The sequence below is a fragment of the Cupressus sempervirens genome, chromosome 7 (assembly GCF_028749045.1).
Source record: "Cupressus sempervirens isolate cs-2001-9-10 chromosome 7, ASM2874904v1, whole genome shotgun sequence".
Lineage (NCBI taxonomy): Eukaryota > Viridiplantae > Streptophyta > Pinopsida > Cupressales > Cupressaceae > Cupressus > Cupressus sempervirens.
The window spans coordinates 875,928,179-875,948,801 of record NC_143124.1 but is presented as its reverse complement, the minus strand read 5'-3'; positions in this window follow the sequence as shown (position 1 = coordinate 875,948,801).

Genomic DNA, 20,623 nt, shown 5'->3' with positions numbered 1-20,623 from the left:
TTGTAATACTTGGTAGAAACTAAAAAAAATGAAAGGTTTGTTTGATTTCAAAAGTATATAAATTAAATCTATAAAGGAAACACATATGCCATCTTCTATTATGCATAAAAAAAAAAAAAAGTTTGGATCTATATAATTGAAAACTATGCTAAATATTAATCTTTTCATTGACAATGTTGAAAAGAGGAACACAAAACTATACTTTTATGGCTTGTTCACGCTTTTAAAGGCATAAGCATGCTGATTCTTAAAAAGGAACTTTTAAAAACAATTCTTCCCATATCTATTTGAACTTGCCCTTTACTTTTCATGTATACTTAGTTAATAATGTTCATTTTTTTTCACATATTAGCTAGTAACTTATACTATATAGATACTCATCAATATGGACCTAGACAAATAAAATAACTAGCTCATACATATATATATTATGCCAAGAGTAATCATTCTCGAGGCACCTATTTTTATTTAATCCCAAGGTTATTTTAATCAAAATTGGGATTTATGAAAATAAAAATAGTGCTTCAAGAACAATTACTCTTGGCGTAATATATATATATATATATATATATATATATATAAGCTAGTGGCAGTCGTGGTGCAATAGGAAAAACATTTACTTTTTATTTATATTTTGATAAGCTTATTATAAATTTGTTAATTAATTTTAATTAGAGTCGTATAAAGTCACTATAAAATTATGCTTCAAATTTTTTTTTAAAATTAATTTATGGAGTTTAATTTAGATTTTAAAAAAAGTAATTTTATTTTTGGCATATTGTAATGTAAAACGTCATAGTCAAACATAGATATATGGTTAGGGACAAAGTTACCATTACAATTAATGTTAACCTTAGGGATAGAATAAGGGTTAGGGCTGGAGTTAGGGTTAGGGCTTGAGTTATGGTTAAGGTTAGGGTTAGAGTTATGGTTATGGCTATTGTTAGAGTTATGGTTAAGATTCAGATTAGAGTTATGTTTATGGTTAAGGTTAGGGTTAGAGTTATGGTCATGGTTAAGGTTAGGGTTAGAGTTATGGTTATGGTTAGGATTAGTGTTATAGTAAGGCTAGAGTTAGGGTTTGAGTCAAGGTTAAGGTTAGAGTCAAGGTTAGGGTTTGAGTCAGGATTAAGGTTAGGGTTAGGGTTAGGGTTAGGGCTAGAGATATGGTTATGGTTAGGGTTAGGGTTATTATAGGGCTCGAGTTAGGGTTATTGTAGGGATAGGGTTAGGGTTTGAGTCAAGGTTAAGGTTAGATTTAAGATTAGGGTTAGGGTTTTAGTTAGGATTAAAGTTAGGGTTAGGGTTAGGGTTAGGGTTAGGGTTAGGGTTAGAGTCTAATTATGGTAGAGTTAGATTTAGGGTTAGAGTTAGGGATAGAGTTATGTTTATGGTTAAGTTTAGGGTTAGAGTTATGCTCATGGTTAAGGTTAGGGTTAGACTTATGGTTATGATTAGGGTTAGGGTTATAGTAGGGCTAGGGTTAGGGTTAGGGTTAGGGCATGAGTGAGGGTTAAGGTTCTAGAGTTATGGTCAGGGTTAAGTTTTGAGCTAGGATTAAAGTTAGGTTTAGGGTTATGGTTAGATTCCAATTATGGTAGAGTTAGATTTAGGGTTAGAGTTAGGGACAAAGTAATTTTTATGGTTAAGGTTAGTGTTAAGGTTAGGGTTAGGGTTAGAGTTAGAACTAAGGTTAGGGTTAAGGTTAGAATTAAGGTTAGGGTTAGTGTTAAGGTTAGGGTTAGGGTTAGAGTTAGAGTTAGGGTTAGCATTAGGATGAAAATTAGGGTGAGGGATAGGGTTTGAATTAGAGTTAGGGCTCTTGTTAGGGTTAGGTTTACAATTAGAGCTAGAGTTAGGGTCAAGGTTAGAGTTACAGTTAGGGTTAGAGTTAGGGTTAGGATTAGGGTTAGGTTTAAAATTAGAGTTAGAGTTAGGATTAGGGTTAGGGTTAGAATTAGGGTTACAATTATAGTTAGGATTAGAGTTAGAGTTATGGTTAGGGTAAGGGTAAGAATTAGGGTGAGGGTTAGAATTAGGGTTACAAATACAATTAGGGTTAGTGTTAGGGTTAGAATAAGAGTTAGGGTTAGGGTTAGAGATAGAGTTAGAATTAGAGTTAGAATAAGGATTGGAGTTAGAGTTAGAGTTAGAGTTAGGGTTATATTTAGGGTTAGAAATAAGGTTAGGATTAGAATTAGTGTTAGAGTTAGGTTTAGGGTTAGTGTTAGGGTTATGGTTAGGGTTAGCATTAGGGTTAGGGTTACAATTAGAGTTAGAGTTAAAATTAAAGGTAGTGTTAGTGTTAGTGTTAATATAAGAGTTAGAGTTAGAATTAGAGTTAGAGTTAGGGTTAGAATTGGGGATAGAATTAGGGTTAGGGTTAGGGTTATCATTAGAGTTAGAGTTAGAGTTAGGGTTTAAGTTAGAGTTAGAGTTAAAGTTATAGATAGAGTTGTGGTCAAGGTTAGATTAGGGTTAGGGTTAAAGTTACCTAATTAGATTTAGGGTTAGTGTAAGAGTTAGGGTTGGGATTAAGATTAGAATTAGGGTTAGGGTTAGAGTTAGAGTTAGAGTTATATATAGTGTCAGGGTTAGGATTAGGGGTAGGTTTATAGTCAAAGTTAGGGTTAGGGTTACAAAAAGAGTTAGAGTTAGAGTTAGGGTTAGAATTAGGGGTAGGGTTAGAATTAGAGATAAAGTTAGAGTTAGACTTAGGGTTAGAGTTAGAGTTAGAGTTAGATTTAGGGTAAGAATCATGGTTAGAATTAGGGTTAGGATTAGAATTAGCATTAGAGTTAGAGTTAGGGTTAGAATTAGGGTTAGAATTAGGGTTAGGGTTAGGGTAAGAATTAGAGTTAGAGTTATAGTTAGGGTTAGAGTTAGGGTTATATAGGTTAGGGTTAGGATTAGGCATAGAATTAGAGTTACAATTAGAGTTAGAGTTAGAATTAGGGTTAGGGTTAGAATTAGGGTTACAAATATAATTAGGGTTATAGATTGAGTTAGAGTTAGGGTTAGGGTAAGGGTAAGAATTAGGTTTAGGGCTAGAATTAGGGTTTCAAATAAAGTTAGGGTTAGAATTAGGGTTAGGATTAGGGTTAGATTTAGAGGTAGGATTTGAGCTAGAGTTAGAGTTAGAATTAGAATTAGAACAAGAGTTAGAGTTAGAGCTAGGGTTAGAATTAGGCCTAGGATTATGGTTAGCATAAGGATTACGGTTAGAGTTAGGGTTAGCATTAGGGTTAGGGTTATAATTAGTGTTAGTTTTAGTATTAGTGTTAGTGTTAGTGTTAGGGTTAGAATTTGGGCTAGAATTGAGGCTAGGGTTAGGGTTAGGGTTAGGGTTATAATTAGAGTTAGAGTTAGGGATCAAGTTAGAGTTAAAGTTGGAGATAGAGTCGGGGTTAGGGTTAGATTTAGGTTTAGAGTTAGAGTTAGGGTTATTATTAGGATTGGGTTTATGATTATAATAGGGGTTAGGATTAGAGTTACAACTACATATAGTGTTAGGGTTAGGATTAGCATTATATATAGTGTTAGGATTAGGATTATGGGTAGGTTTAGGGTTAGAGTTAGGCTTTAAGTTAGGGTTAGTGTTAGGGTTACAATTAGAGTTAGAGTTATAGTTATAGTTAGGGTTAGAGTTGAGTTAGAGTTAGGGTTAGAATTAGGGGTAGGGATAAGGTTAGGGTTAAAGATAGAGTTGGAGTTAGAGTTAGGGTTAGAGTTAGAATATGGGTTAAAATTAGGGTTAGAATTAGCATTTGAGTTAGAATTAGAGTGATGATTAGAATTATAGTAAGGCTTAGGGTTAGGGCTAGAATTAGGGTTAGGGTTAGAATTAGCATTAGATTTAGGATTATAAAGGGTTAAGGGGAGAATTAGAATTATCTAGTTAGAGTTAGAGTTAGGGTTTGTGTTATTATTGTGGTTAAGGTAATTTTTGGGTTACTAATAATATTATAGTTGATGTTAGTGCTATTATTACACTTTACCTTGGTGTTAGGATAACTGACAAGTTAAATTTTAATGTGGGTTAGTTCTATTATAGTGCCCATGATTAGTGCTATTGTGATACAAGTTATTAACCTTTTTAATAATGTAATCCCTCCCCCCCCCTCTCTCTCTCCCCTCTCTCTCTAACTACACCCATTAATATCTCCCCCCACTATCTAAATATACCCTTTGTCTCTCTAGTCTCTAGATATGCCCCCTAATCTATCTCTCTAATAGATACACCCACTTATCTCTCTCACCCTACTTTCTAGATACTCCTCCTAATCTCCCTCTCCCTCTATGCTCTCTAGATACACCCCTAATCTCTCTCTCTCTCTCTCTCTCTCTCTCTCTCTCTCTCTCTCTCTCTCTCTCTCTCTCTCTCTCTCTCTCTCTAGGTGTGTGTATATACATATTCTCACTTATAAAAAATATAATATTATTTCTAGTTACTTGTACATATAGGGTTAGGCTAAGGTATATAATTTACTAAATTATTAGTACAATCATATATAGAGTAAGAGTTAGAGTTAGGATCCAAGGTTTACAATTTACTTTATATGACACTTGGTGTTATGGTTAGGGTTAATAAGTGGTTAAATGTTACACTAAAATAAGGGACACAATTAAGGGAAGTATGAGATTTAGGTATAGTTTTGGAATATCTAGAGTACAAATATGGTCAAATTTGGGATATATGTTATACAAATGACTTGAATAGTGCAAAAATTAATTCATGAAAGGGAAATTATAAGTCCCAACACAACAATTTAGATGATGTTAAAAGTGTGAAAGAATATATAAGAGTCAATTTTATGAAAATTATTTCTCCATGATGATGTGAGAACATTATATATTGTTGAATTTTTAATAATGCTAATACAATTTTTATTGCAATGATTAAGAATTGTAATCAATAAATATGCCTATCATTAAGGAATCTATTTAGACTTATGATTTTCTTTCTTAATTAACATATTTGGATGCCACATCCATTGAAGAAATTTTTTGTACAACAATAAATTTAATTTTTTCTTGTTCTCTTCTCCATGAAAGTTACATTGACCAATGGGGAAATAAAACTTCCAATACAACTAATTAGAAGTAAAAATTTGAAACCAGAGACAAGAATGAACTATATAAAAGAAAAATATTTGTGATGATGTAAATACATCTCACATTCTTCAATGATTAGGATTCTTTTGCGACCTTTATTTGAACAATGATTGTGAAATACTTGTTTCATCATTGAGGGAAACCCATCCACTTTTGTAGATGTGTCACACATAATTTTTTATGCATCTTCCATTTCCTCAACATAGTCAATTGGAAATATTGCTTATCTACAACTTTAATTATAGTTCTGCACACCTCTTTAATTATTTGTAGGCATTTGTCAAACTTGATCTCGAAGAAATCACTTGAGATCATTGAAGTAGTTAGGCTCTAGTATCCAATAATGTTTGATTCTCTATTCGAGGTATCCATAACTCAAATAGTAACCTGCAAACTTATAAATAAAAATCAACATATGGAATAATCAGAATGAAAAAGTATTAATAGTTAACATAAATTCTTTCAAATGAATAATGTTCAAAATAACATAAATAAAAATCAAAACTATTTCAAATGAAATAGTTAGATTGTAATGTTTGAAATATGGTGGCATTATCTTCCACCTTTCAAACATTACAAACATAAATATTAATAAAAATCTATATATACTATGAAAAATATTTAAATAAAACACATATATAATCTAATTAAATAATGATAAAATATAAACTAAATATATGATTCATTTATTTTAAATTAATTATTAACTTTAATAAAATACAAATTTTATTGATAAGGTGACCTTGCTGTCCACACCAACGATTGAATTTAATTATGAAACATTAAAAATATAATTATTTTGAAACATGCAAATATAAAACTATTATGAAACATACAAATCTAAAACATGGAAACCAAAAGTATTTTGAAATATGCAAATCTAAAACTAATGTAAAACATGGAAATGTAAAACTAAATTGAAACATGCACATTAAAAATTTGCAAAAGAAATGTATTATCAAATATTTTTTGAATCCTAAATCTAAATCAAACATACAAGGCTAAACTATATGAAACTTTAATCTACTCCTCTTCAAAAACTCTAATTTGCTCCAATAATCTCCATCTCTTCCTCCCTGTAAAAATACAAAATGAAAATGAAATGAGGAGCATTTTTTTTATAATTTATGAGAGAACCCTCATATCCCCCAATAGATGTCTTTTGGCATTCCACAAATTTGTTTCAAATTCCCCCCTCCTCACAAAAAATAAGCATGAATGTGCATGCAAAAATATATTTAACAAAAAGAAAATGTTTTATATTTAAAATTTTAATTAATTTATTTTAGCCCTATTTTATTGGGTTTTATTTTTTTGGCCTTATTTTTTCGGGTCCTATTTTTGGGTCCTCGTTTTTTGCCCCTCTTTTCGGGCCCTATTATTTTGGCATCCATTTGGCTTAATATTATTTTGGCCAGCTATTATTTTGAAAATTTTATTTTATTTTATAATTTAATAATGATAAAAATAGATACTAAATATATGATTCATCTACTTTAAATAAATCATTAACTTTAATAAAATACAAATTGTATTCATATCCAGTGGCATTCTCATCCAGATTAATGATAAAATTATACTTTGAAACATGAAAATATAAATACTTAGAAATATGCAAATGTAAAACTATTATGAAACATTCAAATCAAAAACATGCAAACCAAAACTATTTTGAAATATGTAAATCTAAAACTAATATGAAACCTACAAATATAAAACTAATTTGAAACATGCACTTTAAAATATGCAAATGAAAAGTATTATAAAATATATAAATCAAATAGATTTTCAATACAAATCTAAATCTAAATCAAACATGCAAGACTAAACTATTAAATGCAAGCCTAAATAGTTATGAACAGAATTCTAAATCTAAATGAAACTAATCAAAATTGAAATCTAAATCAAAGTAGAATATTATAACTAATTTTGAATTTCAATTTACATCTACATCTAAATCTAAATGAAAATGTAAAAAAAAATTGAAATCTCACCTGCAAAAAAGTTACTCCAAAACTTCAATCTACTCCTATTCAAAAACTCCAATCTAATCCTCCAATAACCTCCACCTCTTCCTTCCTGCAAAATCATAAAATGAAAATGAAATAAGGAGCCTTTATTTTATAACTTCTAAGAGGCTCCTCATATCCCCCAACAAACATCTCTTCAAATTCCATGAATTTGTTTCAAATTCCCCCACTCCCCACAAAAAATAAGCATGAATTTGCATGCAAAATTATATTTAACAAAAAATACAATCATATTGAAATTATTTCACCCCTATTTTTTTGGGCCTACTTTTTTGGACCCTATTATTTCGACCTCCATTTGGCTTCTTATTATTTTGGCCAGCTATTATTTCAAGAAATATTTTTTATTTTATGATTTAATAATTAATATTTAATTTAGAAGTTTGTAACTGCTTCCATTTCTTTTTTATTGACGGAGAATCTATTTTGGCATATTTTCGTGCTAGGCATTTGTGTTGTGATTGTATAGAACACCTCTCGACATAATTATGTTGTTTACAATGTTTTACTATCTTATTTGTGGGGTATAATATTCTCACTACAAAAATACTAGACAAATAAAATAATTACATTGTTTACTATGTTTTACTATCTTATTTGTGGGGTACAATATTCTTGCTACAAAAATGCAAAGAGATTGAGTAGTTTCATTGAAATATCATTTAATATATGAATATTTATTTTTCATGTGTTTTTAGTTCTCAAATACTTTTTATTTATACTTATGTAGGGTTTATATGTAGCTCAATGTTGAGACTAATAGGTGAAATTTTTATCTCCATTAGAAGCATTCTATTTTTAGAATCCATTATAATATAACTAAATATTTTACAGTTAAAACTATGTAGCATATTTACATACACAAGTAAGTGCACCAAGATGGTGTACAAAAAAGTGGACACCCCACCAAAAAAAAATGAAATTTTCAATAACTCGATCGGGTTATTTAAAAGTGAAATGTCAGCCAGGCTTGTTATCCAAGCCTAGCCATTATACTCTACAAAATCTAATCGAGTTTTGTAAAGTATATATTTTTACTGTTGTCTATGTTTGAGAGCATTTTTATAGCCCCAAATGATAACAATAGTATGGTTTGCACAACGAGAACACCAAAACCTGGTCAGGTTTACCATAGAAACTAATTTTTTATCGCATCTCTATTCATGACGCCCTACAAACAAGGTAAGTCTTCATTCTATTCCTCATTTATGTATTTTTTTTATCAAATTTTATAATTTGGTTTTGTAATTTATAAGTTTTAAAATTTTGTTTTTTTTTTAAAAATAATATAGATGCATCAAGGAATCCAAGAAAACAAAAAAGAGAAGAAAAACCACCTCCTACACAATCAAACCCTCCACCTGTCATGACACAACCACAAAACACTCCACCCGTTGTGACACAACCACAAAACCTTCCACCTGTAGTGACACAACCACAAAACCCTCCACTCAATGTTCTCATTCAATGACCACTGCCTCCTATAAACCCTCCGTACATGCAATTACATCATTTAAATACTACACAAGAAGACCTCATAAACTACCTCTCACAAAATAGTGCTAACATTACCCAAATGGTCAATAGGTTGTGGTCATCTACACTTGATCACCACTCAACCCTAGCGAATATATTTGATCAAATGGCCCAAAATGAAAATGAGGTATCTAGGGAGATTACAAAATGGGGTACATGGTGGAATAGGTATTTTTCTTTTTATGCTGATGGGTTATCATATTAGCAAGTGAAAGATAAAGACATAAAGAAAGGTACTATATGTTGTTTTTTCACCGATCCTGTATCTGACAACTCCCTATTAAACACACAACCAAAACTTTTCCTATTCATTGGTGCACTCATGCTAGGATGAGATCATATTTTTGGGATAGGTGGTATATGGTGTTTGACCTACCATCATGTAATAATTATGAGGTGCCTCCATATTTTTTGAGAAATCTACATTGTGAGTTTATCCTTGGTAAGAAGCCAAATTACTTTGACATCCATCAATTCTAGGGTAGAGGGAGAGGCTCTATGTAGGATAAACTTGGGGCTCATAGGGTGGTACCACAACATTAAATGAGATGTACAACATGAAAAAATATGCCTCATGTTGTGCTCCCACAAATTGTAAAGGATTCTATTGATTTATAGACTCTTCATGCAGTTGTATCATTGACAGATGTTACCATTCAACATGGCTCACAATTAGGTGGTTTTCCTTCACCTAAGTCACCTCGACTATCATCAGATGCACCTTTGGGGTCATCACAACATGTGACAACTCCATCATCATCACCTATGGCACCTCAGTTATCATAGCCTACGATAGCTCCATCAGCATCACCTGCACCACCAGGGTCATTGATGCACTGTAAGGCAAGAGTGTCCCCAAAGGAGATGTCCTAGCCCCCAACTATATAACCACACAGTGAAAACACAACAAGGAGCAACAATGCAAGATTTGATACCACTTTACAATAATTTATTCATAAAATATAACTGATTACATGCAATATGCCTGGCTAAAAGGCCTTCTGGGTTAAGGCCAAATACAAACAGCAAATTAAAAAATTAGTTCTGCAAGATCCAACAAGATCCAACTTACAAAACCAATCTCAGCTAGTCCAGATACACAACTGGATAAGAACACCAAGAAGAATCCACACTTGTACCCTCGGGTCCACCAAGAGATCCTCTAGTTCCTAAGTTGTGGCTCTAGCTCTTCAAATTAACATCTATCCTTTACTCCATCCAAACTCAATAACTAAAAGACTCCACAAGATCCCTACTTATAAAAAAAAAATCCATAAGTTATCCTAGAAATTAAAAATTAAATAAAACTTAACATTAAATACTTGAAGAGCCACAAGTCACCCTACAATAGTAATTAAAAGTCCAAAAGTCAAGATTTAAATCGATATCCAAGAAAAATCGTGATATCTCCTAGTTCTGATTGAACTAGAACTTTTGATTCGAACTGAAGGTTGAAATTTAGGTCCTCTACAACATATTAAATGCACAAAGGCTTATTCCTTAAGGATAAGTTTTCATCCATCCCAAAAGTCAAGCATAGAAAACTATCATGCAAAACTGCCAGAAATTGATACTCCAGGAAAATTGCCATATCTCCCTACTTATAAGGAATTAGAAATTGAATCCTTGGCACAAGAAATTAATCTAGGTCCTCTTCAATCCCTAAAGTGAGTAGCCTCTCATTCATTGTGTAAAATTAGTTATACTACTTGCAACAGGCACCCAAAAACCAGAACAAAAACACAATTTCAGCAATAAGGTTCAAATAGCTCAAACTTCAACTCAATCCATCCAATATCTATGCAATCACGAGGAAAAATTCCCCAATGTGTCTCCAACACATACATAACCATGAAATCATGACTCCACCAAAATCCAAGCTTGATTCTCCTCAACACTTAACCAAAATCCCTCCAAACATGCAGGATTACAAGAAAGCCTAGGATGCTCCTACATCAATCATCTCTGCTTGTGTCACCTTCACCACTAGTGTCATCTACGCTTGTGTCACCTACACCATCGATGTCATCTCTACATGTGTCACCTGCACTACCAGTGTCATCCTCACTTGTGCCACCTGCATCATCATCATGTGCATCATTACAGTCTTCAGGGCCCAATCAACATTTTTGTTTTAGCTATCAGCACATGTGTAATGGGATATATATGGATGTTTCTCAGGATGGAGTGTCATCTCATCCATGTGTACATTATGGGCATACTTTTTATTCATACGGAGGTGGGGATTTCACACTCATAGATGATTTAATGGTGATGGTCTTCGGTGGACAAGGGACATAGGTTTGTTTGTTTGTTTGAGTTTTGACATGATATTATTTAATCACCTAAATATCGTAAATTTTTTTTTAAAAATAAAAATTTATAGATCACTCTAAATTGATATGTGAACAATATGCAATGCATGGTGCAACAAGTAGTACAAGAAAACTATAGAGTACTCATTATGCTAGAGGTGTGAGGCTAGGAGCAAGAACACCCGAGGTAAAGTTTTGTAAATATTCTTAAAAGTACAATAATACATTGGCTTAAAAGTATTGTTTCTTAATTGGTATGACACTAAAAACCCACTTATAGATCCTATTCCATCTCCTACCATCATTGAAACCCTTTCATTCATCAAATCCATCCAATTCCCATACACATCTCTTGCTCCTAGCATTACCCAAACCCCATCTAATAAACCTCATGAATTTTGATATGATATTATCTAATCACCTAGAAATATCGTAAAAGTATTTATATTTCTTTTAAATTTTATAGATCACTTTAGATTGATATGTTCAAACAATATGCAATGCACAGTGCTAGTAGAGGTGTGAGGCTAGGAGCAAGAACACCTGAGGTAAAGTCTTTTAAATATTCTTAAAAGTATAATAATACATTGGATTTGTTTCTTAATTGATATTCTTAAAAGTACAATAATACCTTTCCATCTCCTACCATCATTGAAACCCTCCCAAATTCATCAAATTCATCAAATCCATATTAGAGAATGAGAGAGAGATGGGGATACGACTAAGAGAGAATGAGAGAATGAGAGAGAGGATGGGATGGATAGAAGAATTAGAGGATATTATAAAAAGAGCGCGCGCGAGAGAGAGAGAGAGAGAGAGAGAGAGAGAGAGAGAGAGAGAGAGAGAGGGATGAGAGAGAGAGAGGATATGGATGTGTGTGTGTGTGTGTGTGTGTGTGTGTGTGTGTGTGTGTGTGTGTGTGTGTGTGAGAGAGAGAGAGAGAGAGAGAGAGAGAGAGAGAGAGAGAAGGGGATAGGAGAAAGAGAGACGAGGATAGGATAAAGAGAAAAAATGAGAGAGTGATAAAGAGAGAGGATGGGATGGAGACAAGGATTGAGGGATATGATGGACACCTTTTTATTAGAATACATAACCTGATCTCTCTCTCTCTCTCTCTCTCTCTCTCTCTCTCTCTCAATCTAACCTTGTGAAGTAGTAATACAAAACTCGATCATGTTCTGAATGCATTTTTTATTTTCATAATCCGATCAAGTTATTTGAATCCCAAAAACCCAATTGGGTTATGGCTTGGTGATAGCCTAGGAAAATGCCCCAAAGTCTTGGGAAACTATTTTCCCTCCATTTTTTTTCCTTTAGACATTTTTTCATCTTTTAAGATGAACTCTCATCTTTGTAATCATCAGATTTCCTAATGGTGAAGTGGGTATCTCTAAAATCACCACCATAATCTTACACATCTTCTTAGCTTTCTAACCATATAAATTTTTCTTTTTTTGGACAACATTAACATTGTAAACTTTAATTACTTTTACTAGTGCCTTGACATTCCTCACAGACATATGTCTACCATATTTTTAATAACTTTTTATATACTTAACCAAACTCCAAATAAATTATATATTACTGTTCCAAACTTGATTCTATACACTTTTTAAAAAAAGTTTTCATTTTCAATTATTTTGATGCAAGTTATGCTCAACACACAGATAGGTACCAAAATTTTGATTACTCCCAATCCATGTTAAGATAATAACAATTATTTGTATCTTTCTATTTATAGATAATTATGTGAATGTTTACACACACACACATATAGATATATATGTATATATGTATATACACATATATACATATATACATACATACATATGTATGTATGTATGTATGTATGTATGTATGTGTATGTATGTATGTACACACACACACACATGTGTGTGTGTGTGTACATACATACATACATACATACATGTGCATATATATGTATATATGTGTGTGCATACATAAATATATACATACATACATATAGATATATGGTCATTCCTATGAGTGCTTATACTTGAAAAACTTATGAGTCTGACACTAAATAAAAAATGACATTTTGATTATTTCTTACTTTCTTTCTTTATATCTTCAATGCATATCTAATCTTGTAAATCCTTTCTTTTAAAAGGAGTTTGACTAAGAAGAATATAAACCCTCATTATTCAACATTGTCCCTAAGAAAATTATAAATATAGTTAGTCTTTATCTATTTGTAGAGATTTAATGAACTGCAAAAATTTCAGCATTTGATCTTCATGATCTACATAGTTTGTAGTTGAAAATAACTAAAAATTTGAAAAAAAATCACTACATTTTCATGAATCTGAAAAAGAAGAAGAAAAATTTAACCTTGTTTTGTCTTTAGTGCATTTTGTCTAGAGATTAGCCTATCCCATAGTTGAATGTGCAAATGACCAAATGTGTGAATCAATTGTTCTTCTCATACTAAGTTGAATTACTATCGCGACATGGATCATCAATAGGGTAAAACTAAACTATCCCAGGATGGTCTAAACCTAGCTCATGTTCCCTATTGGTGGGTGAACAATCCAACACTTGGTGAATTTTGCATCACAATGATAGGAAGAGCCAACATTGAAGGATCAAAAAGCAATGTCGCTATGAACGCTTGGTTGTCACAAGCTAGTTATCCCTGTGGTAACTTTTCTAACACCTCTAGCTTCAATTCCAAAAGTCTAAAGGATCGATAGGCCACACTTTCACGAATTGTATTCGTACTGAAAATCAAAATTAAATGAACATAGCGAGCTATATCAAAAGAGTTCATATTAAACTAACAAAAGTTCATTTAAAGGTCAATTTTATACTACAAGAAATATATGAAATTTTTTTGAATCTAATTAAATTTTTTAAAAAGTCAATATATTAAAATGATTATTTCTTCATATTACAACAAAAAAAATTTATTTTATAAAAATTAAACAAACTTTACAAAATTATTATACTAAAGAAATCTATTATAAATACAAGCATTAAATACATCTTTATTCATAATATTTGATAATTGATTTTTTTAGAGTACAATGTATGTTCAACTATGACGCACTTAGATTTGTTTGTGGAATTGTTTGAAGTACTTCCATTAGCCTAGATCAATCTATTAACTCAACTTTTCCCTTACATCAAGGACAACCTAGATAGACAGACTTTTCTAAGAGATCACTTAAGAATATATGTAACTCTCAAATTTGACCATAAGTTTTTGAACATTGCAAAAACCACTTGAAAAGCCAGGACAACACAAGGTGTTGGAGTGCAAGTTTAGTTTGTGAAAACGTGTATAATGGCTATGGTTCGTCTTTCTCTCATTTAATTTGAAACTTATTTTATAAAATATATTGACACGAGTTTCTCGCACGAATTAGCAGATCAGATTCTGTCGGTGGGCATGGAGGCACTGCAGATCACAAATGTCTGCTACGTGAAGGAATTATGAAGAACAACAACAGGGAAACAATACTTCATCAACACTATTTAGCCATGAAAAAAAATATCTCAAAATTATGTTCAGAGGTGTTAAAGTATACTCCGTGAAATTTATTTGTTGTTTAGCAAGAAGATAAACCAAGGGCCGGCAAGGGATAAAATAAAATGGAGCGTCTGAAAATGGTGTTATTTGTTCCATCGGAGAAGTTGAAACATAAGAAAACAAACAAAGCCTGAAAATCTACTAGTCTGTTTTTGAGAGTGATCGTAAAGTCCAATTTAAGCGTGCATAAGAATTTTAGCCTCTTCACTTCATATTTTGTCACTAGATAATTATGTTTACGGTTCGTTTTAATTGCTGTGTCCCACCATATTATTTTATCTGATAAGAAATAGGAGAATCCATTAGCGCCACTGATAGATATGATTGCTGAAGAAGGTAATATTAACTTATATAGAAAACAGTTTAAATGAATTGATAAGTCTAATATTCAAATTAGTACGTAGATCGACGTGTCAACCAAGGTTTGCTGGTATAGAATAAATACTCTTTAAAATAGACTGATAACTTTTATATTGAAAATTACAGCACATAAGTCAAATATTGACGATTTTTATATTGACATTAGAGCATATAAGTTTGACATATCAGCCAAAAATTCATTTGATATTAAGTTGGAACCTCTGAAAAAAAAAAAATCTAAAAGGAGATTAGATATTGTCGAACTTCAAAGTCTTTTTAGACTAGTTGTAAAACAAGCTTGTCAAATGAACACATCAATGAGGATTCGGATGAGAAAATTATATTCCAAAGAAGTGCCTCCACAAATCACTTGCATGTGCAGGTGGGGTCTCCCATGTGCGTCTTATCTAAACAAGGAACTTTTTTATCCATGGTCGGCAGTTCACATCTCCATTAGAAGTTCGAGTTGTTGAGGCCAAAACATAACGTCTCTGTCGTCATTTAGATCTTTCAATAGTCTCGTGGAATTGATGTGTACTTTCATTGACCTTTAATAGTAGTTTTAACAGTTGGATTTTCAATGGTAAGGATGATCTTATTGGTAACGTATAATATGTGGTTTACATGTTGTGAGATAGAGGGTGAGATTGTGGAGTGGATCTTATATTGGGTAGGAAGTCTATTTCTGAGGTACATAGTTCTTTAATGATAGTTTTAAATATTTGGATTTTCATAGATAAAGGACAATTTGATTGAAGACATATAGTTAGATTTTATGCATTGTAGAAGAGAGGGTGAGATTGAAACACGTCTCTTTAACAAACTAAAACATAAATGATATCTAAGAAACATAAAAGTTTAATTTGCAACATAGCCATCAGAACTAGATTGTGGTGCAGATTGAAGATAAGGTGCAATGTCTACTTTTTTCAATCTCCATTAGAAGTTCAACTGTTGAGGCCAAAACATAACATCTCAGTCATCATTTAGATCTTTCAATAGCCTTGTGGAATTGTTGTGCACTTTCATTGACCTTTAATGGTAGTTTTAACAGTTGGGTTTTCAATAGTAAGGATGATCTAATTGGTGACGTATATTATGATGTTTACATGTTGTGAGATAGAGGATGAGATTGTGGGGTGGATCTTATATTGGGTAGGAAGTCTATTTCTGAGGTACATAGTTCTTTAATGATGGTTTTAAATATTTGAGTTTTCATAGATAAGGACAATTTGACTAAAGATATATAGTTATATTTTATGCATTATAGAAGAGGGGGTGAGATTGAAACACGTCTCTTTAACAAACTAAAATATAAATGATATCTAAGAAGCATAACATAGCCATCGGAGCTAGATTGTGGTGTAGATCGAAGATAAGGTGCAATGTCTACTTTTTTTATTAGAAGGAAAAAATCATATACTCTAGCTAATAGATGCAATTAGTGTTATGTTTAAAATGCTTATTAAATAATTAATATTTTAAATATGGATGGGTGGTACAAAAATAGCATGCATTGATCTACATATCAATATTCTAAACTAGCATGGATTGTGCATATTGTGTCTCAAAGATTTGAGAGCTCATAGTCCAATATAAACTCTTTATTTAAATATGCACATTAGTTCCTTTAGACACATTCCTAAGTATTAAAGAGTTCCGTGTTAATTGTTCTAATATGAAGTTATTAAATACATATATAAGCCTTCAATGACAAAGTGGATTATAAATGTTCTATTAAATTAACTCCAATATTTTAATTTTTTGTATGAATGTAACATATTTAAGTCATACTTTCCCAACAAATGACTATTTCCACCATTAATGTTTGTGACAAAGTTCATCAACCAATTATTCTATTGAACATTCTTTATTCTTAATAACTCAATATTATCTCATCATATCAAAGTGTGGAGATGAACAATAATTTACATACGACAATGCTTTAAATACATCCTTTTTAAAACTAGATTATTTCTACATAATAATTAAATTAATATACAATTGGAAGACAACTTTCTTCCATTGGAAATTCATATTGCACTAGTTCAAATTTTATCAACTAATGAAACATATTATATCATTCTTTTTCTTTTTCTTACAATTCTTTTTGTAGACATCAAAAAATGACTACGCATCTTCATCATGTCATCCCTAGCATTATTCTCCTACCTTTTAATAACTAAATAATTTTAATTATTTAGTTAAGCTATTTTTCTCTAATAATTAATAAATTTTAATTATTTCATTAGAATTTTTAATTTTTTATTAAAAAGTTATTTAATTAGATTTGTCATCTTTATCTCAATATTAAGTAAATATTTTCATCATTTAATTAGTTGCCTTTTCATAATTAAATAATTTTTATTTATTTTTTAATTAGTTGACACTACATTCTCAAATTAAGTATGTTCAAACATTTAGTTCATTTTCCTTCCTCAAATAAAAAGTTATATTTTATGTATTTCTTCTATTTATTCACATTTTTACCTTCTCTTACCACCTCAACATTCCATCTGCATTATAGTCTTTTAGTTACTAACATATTTGTCTTCTCGAAAATAATCTTTAAAAATGATCCTTAAACACCCAAAACAATAAGACAAACTAAACTGACAGTTGAGTCACTTGCAATGATTGTGTGCAAGTGCTCTCTGAGTTTTGATATGATTTTTATAGTTTTAATACGAGTCTAAGAAATAATGGAACATACTACAGAATTCAATAAAATATTGATTACAATGGCATCTCATAAAAGTTTTACATTGGTATTATTTTTTATCATTTGATTTTATGCATATATCATATATTCTTCTTTGTGTTTGTGTGGATTGTGAGTTTTGTTCTTAGATTGTATCTAGCATTTTAATTCTCATATTTGCATGCTTAATGGGGTCCACATCCCTTTTGGATCTATATTTTTTTTCCCTAACCTTATCTCTTTTTTTAGCTCAAAAATTTAAAGACTAACCTTGTGTAGAATAAGCTAAAGACAAAACCACTAGGATTGCAAAAGATTTCATCATGTCTCTTAGAAGGCTCTAAAATTGTATACAACATTTTTAATATATACATTAGAGATCATATCAATGGCCTATAGTCCAAAAATCAAGTTTAGATCATCATTTTTTAATGTATTGTAAAAAAACATTATTGTCCTTTCAAAAATACTAATTTATGGTTGTTAATCAGCTAATATTTTGAAAAAATGTAAATTGCTTGGTCTCAAAAGGTGATCTATTCTTTGCATATTTATTTCATCAACAAATAATTAACATAAAATTAAAATCTTTGAAAATTAGGAAGTTTTCATTATTTTTGCTTTATATAGCACAATTTAAGTTTTGTAAAAAGTTTACATTTTTGAATTATCTTAGAAATTCAGTCAAGATATTTTATTTCAAATATTATCTTTGAGATCAATTAAACTATAAAAAAAATAGATCTTGTTTGACTAGGTCAAAGTGAAAAATTGAAATTAAAAACTTTTGATGAACTAATATATTGAACTTACATAATTCTATTACATCACAGTATTAGTTTATAATTTTGAAAATGTTTATGCATTATTAGTTGTATTATCATAAGGAATCAATATGCATAGCATATTTCTTTTCTTTGTACTACCATGTTTGGCATATTTTGACATCCTTGATTTGAGTTTGACAAAGATAGCTTGGAGATCATCCTATTAGATTGAGAGGGTTCAAACACAATATGAAAGAGTAATCTCCAGATGTAGTTATTGTAAAAACTCACAATTATATTTTACAACTAATTATATTAGTTTCTATGCATCATAGAATCATTTCTTGTTTTAGATCAAGGTGGATCATGTTCATTTCTATCCATCTATCGTGGCTCAAATTTCTTAAATTTCAAGTTGTACCTCCTTTCTTTATACTCTTCATTTGATCATTTCACCTTTTTCTTGGTCTCACATGTCTATTCCTTGTTGGATAGTTGTCTTTCTTAACTTTATATTTATCATTTTGGATGATCTAGCTTAACATTGATAAATTTTAGCTATGAAGAAAATAATATATTTTATTTTAAAATGAGGGAATCATCAAAGTTAAGTCACGACTTCTTAAACCCATTCTTATTAAAACTACATTTTCTCTAGTTAGCCTCTTGGGTCAACTCATATTCTACTTGGACTACCCTTTATATCCATGTTCATTTGACCTAGTCAATCTTTTGGTTCCACTTATGTCATGTTGTGGTTTCACAATGCACGCCCCATTTCTCCTAGAAATGGGGACCCCCTACTAATTTTTTTAGCTTTCCCAAATCCCTAGTCTGGGGTCTAAGTTATTTTTGGGGGCTCTACCTAGAGTCTGGGTCCTACCTAGTCCTCTGCCTGAAAAAAAAATAAAATTGCTAGAATTTATGAATTTGGAGATAAAGGTGATTTATATATGAAGGAGCACACTAGCACACATGTACACCTCTCCTAGGTGTGCTAGTCTGCTAAATGCACTAGTGTACATGTTCTTTCCTTTGGAGGTGTGCACCTGCTCACATGCATAAGTTCACACATCCAAAGGGTGTGCATGACCCTGGGTCTATAAATACCGAGGGCCATCACCCTCCCCTTCACTCATTATCTCCTTCAAAGCATTGATGGGCACACCTCCACACCTTTAGAGGTGCACCAAATATCTCCAACCTACACACACAACACTAAGTCAACAACATAAAGGTGCATATGTGTGCACCTCCCCAAGTGCACACATGTACACCTTTATCACTCAAACAAAAGAATCTAAGGTAATGGTGTGCACATGCACACCTTATCAAGGTGCTCATGTGTGCACCATTTTTTTATAGAACCACACCCTTAACCTAGGAAGACAACTAAGCCCCCTTAACCAAAAGCACATATGCAATGTGTGCAATAGCACACATGTGCATGTCCATACTCCACAAGGGTGCACACCTGCATAGGTGCACCACTACACACTCAATAATCTTTTGAAGGTTATTTAGCACACCTATCAAGGTGCACTAAACAACATATCATAAGCTAAAATAAGGTTTTTGAGTGATTTTGCTAGGGTTTAGGGTTCTAGGTCTGATTGTTTGGTAATTAGGGTTTGGTAGGGGTTGAATTTCAACTTTTTGAACTAATGTGTTTTATTTTGTGTAGATAAAATGGCTTCCTCATCTTCCTCACTTGTAGAGAAGATGGCTCCAAAACCAGTTGTTTTCAAGTTTCAAGGTACACTAAAGAGATCATGCTTTCAGGATGCACATTCAAAGATTAGAGATACTAAGTTAGGACACATAGACTGGAATGTGCTCCTAGTACTTTGAAACAAGCCTAAGGAGAGGTCCCCAATGGTCTCAACACTTATTAGATCATACTTGGTTAATGTGAGCTCACATCCCACATTAGTGCAATCTTTAGAGCTTGTCATGGCCTTGGCAAATAATTATGTGTCAGAAGAAAGATTTGTGAAGAGTATAACATGGGAGATAGTCCTAGACTTAAGACCAATGAACATTGATAAAGTCTTTAATCTCCCAAGAGAAGATCAATATGTTAAGATTACTTATCATCAAGCAGAAAGATGGTACATAGATAATGAAAAGGAGGCTACAGATACAATCATCATTTTTTATTGATAGGACACCCTTGGGACGAAGAGCAAGAAAGGTAGATATGACTAGAGGATATATGAAGGACAACATCAGATACTCCATTGTAC